The sequence below is a fragment of the Salvelinus alpinus genome, chromosome 4 (genome assembly GCF_045679555.1).
Source record: "Salvelinus alpinus chromosome 4, SLU_Salpinus.1, whole genome shotgun sequence".
In the NCBI taxonomy this organism is placed as follows: Eukaryota; Metazoa; Chordata; class Actinopteri; order Salmoniformes; family Salmonidae; genus Salvelinus; species Salvelinus alpinus.
Window position 1 is genome coordinate 96,575,759 of NC_092089.1, and position 9,748 is coordinate 96,585,506.

Genomic DNA, 9,748 nt, shown 5'->3' on the forward strand with positions numbered 1-9,748 from the left:
TTAATTGACACTCTTTACCATGGAGCACTGAGATTTATTTTAAACTGCAAAACCCTTACGCACCACTGCACTTTGTATACCAGGGTTGGCTGGCCTTCTCTAGTCACTCGTAGGCTCAGTCACTGGTATACTTTTATTTACAAAGCCATTTTGGGTTTGCTACCTTTTTATTTGGGCATTTTTATTGTTCAGAAATGTGGTGGGTACTCTCTTCGTTCGCTGGACTTTATCCTGCTAACTGTTCCAAATGTCCGAACTGAATTTGGTAAAAGGTCTTTTATGTACTCTGTGCCATAGTCTTGGAACACCTTACAAAATACTTTTAGACTGGAAGAACTTGTCCCGAGTGGTATTTTTAAATCACTGATGAATGATCTTGAGACTAATTCCCTGACCTGTCAATGTTTTTATTTTGCTGTTCTTGATTTTGTTATACTCTTGTGAATTCTATGATTTTTACTAGATTACTTGTAGTTTTTCATGTTGTTTGTCTGTAATTTTTGTAATGACTTGGTGCTGCCTATCTTGGCCAGGACGCTCTTGAAAAAGAGATTGTAAATCTCAATGAGCCCTTCCTGGTTAAATAAAGGTTTAACATATATATTTTTTAACTGTTGTATTGTTAAGAAAAAAGACGGACAGATGGACACAGGCCCTATGGCCCATTAGCCATTTCCCCTTGGTTGAGGGTTCAGGATTGGTCTGTGACTGCAAACCCAATGTTCACAATGAGTTATGTCCCCCACACATTGCTGTGCCCACTAATCCAATATCCCCTAGTCATTGGCTGGAGCTGATCAAACGTTCTCCTGTCATTGGCTGGAGCTGATCAAACGCTCTGCTGTCATTGGCTGATGGAGTTGACCATAACTTGGTTGGTTGGTGGTTTGGCCGGTAGCAGCCTCCTCTGCAGTTCCCTGGACAGGTAAACCATACACCAGTAGGAACAGTGATATCCCCAGGTTATAGGAGGTGGTGGCGGCAATATCCAGGCTGTCACAGTGGACCCAGGAGGGGAGGAGATGGGAGTCCAGAACCACAGGAACAGAGTTGAACAGTGTCTGGGTGGCCTGGAGGGCCAGGGTAACTGCTGTCCGCCTGGAGGGCCAGGGTAACTGCTGTCCGCCTGGAGGGCCAGGGTAACTGCTGTCCGCCTGGAGGGCCAGGGTAACTGCTGTCCGCCTGGAGGGCCAGGGTAACTGCTGTCCGCCTGGAGGGCCAGGGTAACTGCTGTCCGCCTGGAGGGCCAGGGTAACTGCTGTCCGCCTGGAGGGCCAGGGTAACTGCTGTCTGCCTGGAGGGCCAGGGTAACTGCTGTCCGCCTGGAGGGCCAGGGTAACTGCTGTCCGCCTGGAGGGCCAGGGTAACTGCTGTCCGCCTGGAGGGCCAGGGTAACTGCTGTCCGCCTGGAGGGCCAGGGTAACTGCTGTCCGCCTGGAGGGCCAGGGTAACTGCTGTCCGCCTGGAGGGCCAGGGTAACTGCTGTCCGCCTGGAGGGCCAGGGTAACTGCTGTCCGCCTGGAGGGCCAGGGTAACTGCTGTCCGCCTGGAGCAGGGGAGCCCATCTCTACCCCTAATGTCCCAGCACAGCAGCAGTAAACAGGCCAGCGTAGTGAGGTAGCAGGCAGGGAGAACCACACCACTCACCACCGTGTAGAAGAGGCTCAGGGCTGAGGCCCCAGACAGACACGGAGCCAGGATGAGAGCTCTGCAGCGGGGGAGAGTGGTGTTAACCTCCATGCTGCTCAAAGCTATACACAGTGCCACAGCACTGACCAGGATTGACAAGGACCAGGTCGCTGCGATGGCGGCCCGTTGGCGGCGGGGTTAGACCATGAGGTCATACTTTAGAGGCTACGCAGCGGTCCAGGGCCAGAGCCGTGCTGAGGAGAAGATCCACCTGGAGGAGGAGGGGGGGAGGAGGAGAAGGGAGGGAGGAGGGGAAGGAGAAGAAGAATAGAGATAACATCAGGTTAACGATTTCTTTCATGAATGTTGGGCAGCTCAACAGGGCACTACGTATTGAGTCAAGGCTAGAGAAGGGTATTTACATACAATATACTGTACATGCAATATATACACTACATGGCCAGAATTAGTGGATTCGGGTATTTCAGCATCCCCCGTTGTTGACAGGTGTATCGAGCACACAGCCATGAAATCTACATAGACAAATATTGGCAGTAGAATGGGCCTTACTGAAGAGCTCAGTGACATTCAACACGGCACCGTCATAGGATGCCACCTTTCCAACAAGTCAGTTTGTCAAATTTCTGCCCTGCTAGAACTTCCCCGGTCAACTGTAAGTGCTGTTATTATGAAGTGGAAACGTCTAGGAGCAACAACGGAACATTGTTGCGGGGACTTGCTTCCATTCAACCACAAGAGCATTAGTGAGGTTGGGCACTCATGTTGGGCGAATAGGCCTGGCTCGCAGTCGGCCTTCCAATTTTCGGTCTCTGTGCAGGCCAGTCAAGTTCTTCCACATTGATCTCGTCAAACCATTTCTGTAAGGACCTCGCTTAGTGCAAGGGGGCATTGTCATGCTGAAACAGGAAAGGGCCTTCCCCAAACTGTTTCCACAAAGTTGGAAAAACAGAATGGTCTAGAATGTCATTGTATGCTGTAGCATTAAGATTTCCCTTCACTGGAACTAAGGGGCCTAGTCCCAAACTACGCGTTTCCACTACTGCAGAGTCCCCAGATAAGTATTACAAATTATAAAAGAGCATTAATACTAGATACCGCGCTTTTCACGAGTGTCACAACTGAGAATTCCCTACCATCACTGTTACGTAAGTCTCTCCTGTCTACATTCTGTTCATGTGGCAAGCACTCTTTCACCAGGTCAAACTCCTACTACGTGTAAATGTACTTGGTGAATCAAGCTAATTCTGATTCCAAATCTGACCTTTATGTTGTCGCAGCAGAGGAGACATGTGAGGCTGAAGAAGCGTGTTTGGCTGAGCACAGAGGGGGCTCTGGTGATGGGAGGAGCAGAGGGATACCGAGGAGGGTGTTGAAGGTACAGCCGACAAACAAGGAGATCAGTTTTGCCAGGTGGTAGAGGTGACTGTCCATCTGGGTCATCATGTTCTGCAAGGCCATCACATTACAGTTGGGGGTTCCCATAGCGACTCCTGGAACAGAAAGAGACCCTGAATTGCAAATCAACACCTAACCTCCTGTCTGGGTACTTCTCCATACACATATGGGTCTCCAGGCCCTCTAAGGCCATCATGACTCAGTCACTGCTGGACCTGGAAGAGTTAACCCCAACATCAATGGGTGCGTCCCAATAATGTCTCCTTTCTCCTGTGTACACTCATTTACCAGATTCCCACAAATGTTAAATCATTTTGGTGGAGGCATGGACAAGGGAAAGTTTCTACTATATTTCTTATACCAGTCATTTCCCTTTTTTTTTACCCCCTTTTACTCCCCAATTTTGTGATATCCAATTGCGACCTTATTTCAATGGGCTCAGGAGAGGCTGTGGTCGAGTCATGCGTCCTCCGAAACATGACCCGCCAAACAGTGCTTCTTAACAGCAGCTTAACCCGGAAGCCAGCCACATCAACGTGTCAGAGGAAACACTGCTCAACTGATGACCGAAGTCAGCCTGCAGGGGCCTGGCCGGCCACAAGGAGTCGCTAGAGCACAGTGATCCAAGTAAAAACACCCCTGGCCAAACCTTCTCCTAACCCGGATGACACTAGGCCAATTGTGAGCCGCCCTATGGGACTCCTGGTCACAGGCTGTTGTGACACAGCCTGGGATCAAACCCGGGTCTGTAGTGATGCCTCAAGCACTGCGATGCAGTGCCTTAGACCGCTGCACCATTCAAGAGGCCACTAATTTCCTTTTTCGTCAGTGAAGTTGAATTGTGGGGATATTTACGCTGTAAGGATTTTTACACGACAAAGGAAAGTAAACTGGTGCAAAGGAGAGATTGGGATAACCAATGTTTCTATGCCTCAACGTTGTGAACTAAAGTTGACCTGATCTCACTTGAAATGTCACGGAGAATACCCCAGAACTCAGAAGTGAGAGAGTAGAACCGTATTCTTGACACCCAAATAGGGGCAACATACCCAAAGAGCACAGACTCATAATTGATTTATGGAATAATCCACAGTACCCTACAATCAGCAACAGATAACTCCTGCAACACTCATACCCGAGTCGACCGCTGGTAGTTTATATGACAGATTAGTTTGCAAATAGATCCTCAGTACTAAAGCAACAATACCTATTTTGAAGGGCACAACACTTCTATTTTCAATGGCTTCTTTACTGACATGTTGTCTAGCATGTTCTCTCATACTAAAATTATGTTCATGTTAATCATGGTTCACGGAAATAATTACTATAAAGCCAAAAGACATGCTGACTGCAGACCTGAGTTCAAATACATGGGTATTTGAGTATTTGTTATTTAAATACTTATTATCTGAGTATTTTTAAATAATGTGGCCCAAATAAATTACTTAAATTGTAAGTATTTTAACATATTTTCAAATAATTTTCTATAAACAGTATTTTAAAAATACTTAGAAAGGGTATTTTATTCAGTGTATTCAAGTATTTTAAAAATACTTTCTAAGTGTCTTTGAAAGTAATTGAAATTCACTAAATAGTATTTGAACCCAGGTCTGGCTGACTGACACTCACCTTCAGCTGTCTGACTGTGGTCACTCACCTTCAACTGTCTCACTGTGGTCACTCACCTTCAGCTGTCTCACTGTGGTCACTCACCTTCAGCTGTCTCACTGTGGTCACTCACCTTCAGCTGTCTCACTGTGGTCACTCACCTTCAGCTGTCTGACTGTGGTCACTCACCTTCAGCTGTCTGACTGTGGTCACTCACCTTCAGCTGTCTGACTGTGGTCACTCACCTTCAGCTGTCTCACTGTGGTCACTCACCTTCAGCTGTCTCACTGTGGTCACTCACCTTCAGCTGTCTGACTGTGGTCACTCACCTTCAGCTGTCTGACTGTGGTCACTCACCTTCAGCTGTCTGACTGTGGTCACTCACCTTCAACTGTCTCACTGTGGTCACTCACCTTCAGCTGTCTCACTGTGGTCACTCACCTTCAGCTATCTCACTGTGGTCACTCACCTTCAGCTATCTGACTGTGGTCACTCACCTTCAGCTGTCTGACTGTGGTCACTCACCTTCAGCTGTCTGACTGTGGTCACTCACCTTCAGCTGTCTCACTGTGGTCACTCACCTTCAGCTGTCTCACTGTGTTCACTCACCTTCAGCTGTCTCACTGTGGCCAATCACCTTCAGCTGTCTCACTGTGGTCACTCACCTTCAGCTGTCTCACTGTGGTCACTCACCTTCAGCTGTCTGACTGTGGTCACTCACCTTCAGCTGTCTCACTGTGGTCACTCACCTTCAGCTGTCTGACTGTGGTCACTCACCTTCAGCTGTCTCACTGTGGTCACTCACCTTCAGCTGTCTCACTGTGGTCACTCACCTTCAGCTATCTGACTGTGGTCACTCACCTTCAGCTGTCTCACTGTGGTCACTCACCTTCAGCTATCTGACTGTGGTCACTCACCTTCAGCTGTCTGACTGTGGTCACTCACCTTCAGCTGTCTGACTGTGGTCACTCACCTTCAGCTGTCTCACTGTGGCCTTCACCTTCAGCTGTCTGACTGTGGTCACTCACCTTCAGCTGTCTCACTGTGGTCACTCACCTTCAGCTGTCTCACTGTGGTCACTCACCTTCATCTGTCTCACTGTGGTCACTCACCTTCAGCTGTCTGACTGTGGTCACTCACCTTCATCTGTCTCACTGTGGTCACTCACCTTCAGCTATCTGACTGTGGCCAATCACCTTCAGCTGTCTCACTGTGGTCACTCACCTTCAGCTGTCTGACTGTGGTCACTCACCTTCAGCTGTCTCACTGTGGTCACTCACCTTCAGCTGTCTGACTGTGGTCACTCACCTTCAGCTGTCTGACTGTGGTCACTCACCTTCAGCTGTCTCACTGTGGTCACTCACCTTCAGCTGTCTCACTGTGGTCACTCACCTTCAGCTATCTGACTGTGGTCACTCACCTTCATCTGTCTCACTGTGGTCACTCACCTTCAGCTGTCTGACTGTGGTCACTCACCTTCAGCTGTCTCACTGTGGTCACTCACCTTCAGCTGTCTCACTGTGGTCACTCACCTTCAGCTGTCTGACTGTGGTCACGCACCTTCATCTGTCTCACTGTGGTCACTCACCTTCAGCTATCTGACTGTGGCCAATCACCTTCAGCTGTCTCACTGTGGTCACTCACCTTCAGCTGTCTGACTGTGGTCACTCACCTTCAGCTGTCTCACTGTGGTCACTCACCTTCAGCTGTCTGACTGTGGTCACTCACCTTCAGCTGTCTGACTGTGGTCACTCACCTTCAGCTGTCTGACTGTGGTCACTCACCTTCAGCTGTCTGACTGTGGTCACTCACCTTCAGCTGTCTCACTGTGGTCACTCACCTTCAGCTGTCTCACTGTGGTCACTCACCTTCAGCTGTCTCACTGTGGTCACTCACCTTCAGCTGTCTGACTGTGGTCACTCACCTTCATCTGTCTCACTGTGGTCACTCACCTTCAGCTATCTGACTGTGGCCAATCACCTTCAGCTGTCTGACTGTGGTCACTCACCTTCAGCTGTCTGACTGTGGTCACTCACCTTCAGCTGTCTGACTGTGGTCACTCACCTTCAGCTGTCTGACTGTGGTCACTCACCTTCAGCTGTCTGACTGTGGTCACTCACCTTCAGCTGTCTGACTGTGGTCACTCACCTTCAGCTATCTGACTGTGGTCACTCACCTTCAGCTGTCTGACTGTGGTCACTCACCTTCAGCAGTCTGACTGTGGTCACTCACCTTCAGCTGTCTGACTGTGGTCACTCACCTTCAGCTGTCTGACTGTGGTCACTCACCTTCAGCTGTCTCACTGTGGTCACTCACCTTCAGCTGTCTCACTGTGGTCACTCACCTTCATCTGTCTCACTGTGGTCACTCACCTTCAGCTGTCTGACTGTGGTCACTCACCTTCATCTGTCTCACTGTGGTCACTCACCTTCAGCTATCTGACTGTGGCCAATCACCTTCAGCTGTCTCACTGTGGTCACTCACCTTCAGCTGTCTGACTGTGGTCACTCACCTTCAGCTGTCTCACTGTGGTCACTCACCTTCAGCTGTCTGACTGTGGTCACTCACCTTCAGCTGTCTGACTGTGGTCACTCACCTTCAGCTGTCTCACTGTGGTCACTCACCTTCAGCTGTCTCACTGTGGTCACTCACCTTCAGCTATCTGACTGTGGTCACTCACCTTCATCTGTCTCACTGTGGTCACTCACCTTCAGCTGTCTGACTGTGGTCACTCACCTTCAGCTGTCTCACTGTGGTCACTCACCTTCAGCTGTCTCACTGTGGTCACTCACCTTCAGCTGTCTGACTGTGGTCACTCACCTTCATCTGTCTCACTGTGGTCACTCACCTTCAGCTATCTGACTGTGGCCAATCACCTTCAGCTGTCTCACTGTGGTCACTCACCTTCAGCTGTCTGACTGTGGTCACTCACCTTCAGCTGTCTCACTGTGGTCACTCACCTTCAGCTGTCTGACTGTGGTCACTCACCTTCAGCTGTCTGACTGTGGTCACTCACCTTCAGCTGTCTGACTGTGGTCACTCACCTTCAGCTGTCTGACTGTGGTCACTCACCTTCAGCTGTCTCACTGTGGTCACTCACCTTCAGCTGTCTCACTGTGGTCACTCACCTTCAGCTGTCTGACTGTGGTCACTCACCTTCATCTGTCTCACTGTGGTCACTCACCTTCAGCTATCTGACTGTGGCCAATCACCTTCAGCTGTCTGACTGTGGTCACTCACCTTCAGCTGTCTGACTGTGGTCACTCACCTTCAGCTGTCTGACTGTGGTCACTCACCTTCAGCTGTCTGACTGTGGTCACTCACCTTCAGCTGTCTGACTGTGGTCACTCACCTTCAGCTGTCTGACTGTGGTCACTCACCTTCAGCTGTCTCACTGTGGTCACTCACCTTCAGCTGTCTGACTGTGGTCACTCACCTTCAGCTGTCTGACTGTGGTCACTCACCTTCAGCTGTCTGACTGTGGTCACTCACCTTCAGCTGTCTGACTGTGGCCAATCACCTTCAGCTGTCTGACTGTGGCCAATCACCTTCAGCTGTCTCAATGTGGTCACTCACCTTCAGCTGTCTCAATGTGGTCACTCACCTTCAGCTGTCTCAATGTGGTCACTCACCTTCAGCTATCTGACTGTGGCCCCTCCCCTTCAGCTGTCTCACTGTGGCCAATCACCTTCAGCTGTCTCACTGTGGTCACTCACCTTCAGCTGTCTCACTGTGGTCACTCACCTTCAGCTGTCTCACTGTGGTCACTCACCTTCAGCTGTCTCACTTTTCGCTCTTCTTTAGGTTATCAGATTGTTAATTGCTTCCAAATCGACATGCCAATTCTGCAATCTTTTATCTCATTTCAGGTTTCAGTCAGGTTCCTTAGGTTTCCAATGAGATGATATCTCGTCATATGCTGGGAGCAACCGACCCATATCCCTCTCTCTTTCTCTCACTCTCTCTCTCTCTCTCTCTCTCTCTCACACCAAGTGAACGCTCACTGCAGTCCCCTGTCCCTAAAGCACATCACAAATACCACTGAGCCAGTAGTTTGTTGCTGCTATCAAATATTACATGATCATATTCACAGCTCTGCTGTCTCTCTGCAGGAGTGGAGTCTGGTGAAGAGTCCCTAATGGCACCCTATTCCCTATATAGTGCACTAGTTTGGACCACGACCCATAGGGCTTTGGCCAAAAGATGTGCACTATATAGGGAATAGGATGCCATTTGGGACTCAGCCCTGGCTGTCAATGTGTGTCTGATAGCACATAAAGGACTGGCGTTGGGGGAATATAGAAACATTTACAGTATCTGTTACCCATAGGTCTAACCATGTTCAGGGCCTTTGTGAAAAGCATCTCAGAGGAAGGGTACTGATCTAGGATCTGTTGTCCCTTTTAGATGATAATGAATAAGATTATATGGTCAGTGAGGGGCTGATCCGAGACCAGCACTCCTACTTTGGGATGAGATGCTTTGTGAATATTATAATATAATTTTTATGTTTGGAAAAATAACATTCCCAAGGTAAACAGACTATTTCTCAGGTCCAGATGCTAGAATATGCATATAATTGACAGATTAGGATAGAAAACACTCTAAAGTTTACAAAACTGTCAAAATATTGTCTGTGAGTATAACAGAACTGATTTTGCAGGCAAAAACCTGAGGAAATCTAACCCGGACGTGCCTTTTATTTAGAAAAATCCCTGTTCCGTTGCCTGCCCCTCCTCCATTTAAAGGGGTATCAACCAGATTCCTTTTCCAATGGCTTCCTCAGGCTGTGACCAGGCTTTAGACATAGTTTCAAGCTTTTATTTTGAAAAATAAGCGAGATTTTTCAAAAAGCGTCAGGTGTCCTTTGATTAGTTCCTGCTCGCGAGAGATGTAGCTCGACGTTTTCTTTCTCTGTAGTATTGAATAGGTTACCGTCCGGTTGAAATATTATCGATTATGTATGTTAAAAACAACCTGAGGATTGATTATAAAAAACGTTTGACATGTTTCTACGAACATTACGGATACTTTTTGGAATTTTCGTCTGCCTTTCAGGACCGGAACGAGCCTGTGGTTTTCTGAACATAACGCG

General features: G+C 48.7%; 1 pseudogene; it reads right to left on the reverse strand.

Annotated features, from left to right (window-relative positions):
• Positions 1-738: 738 nt before the first annotated feature.
• Positions 739-3,250, reverse strand: LOC139572678 (uncharacterized; annotated as a pseudogene).
• Positions 3,251-9,748: the final 6,498 nt, after the last annotated feature.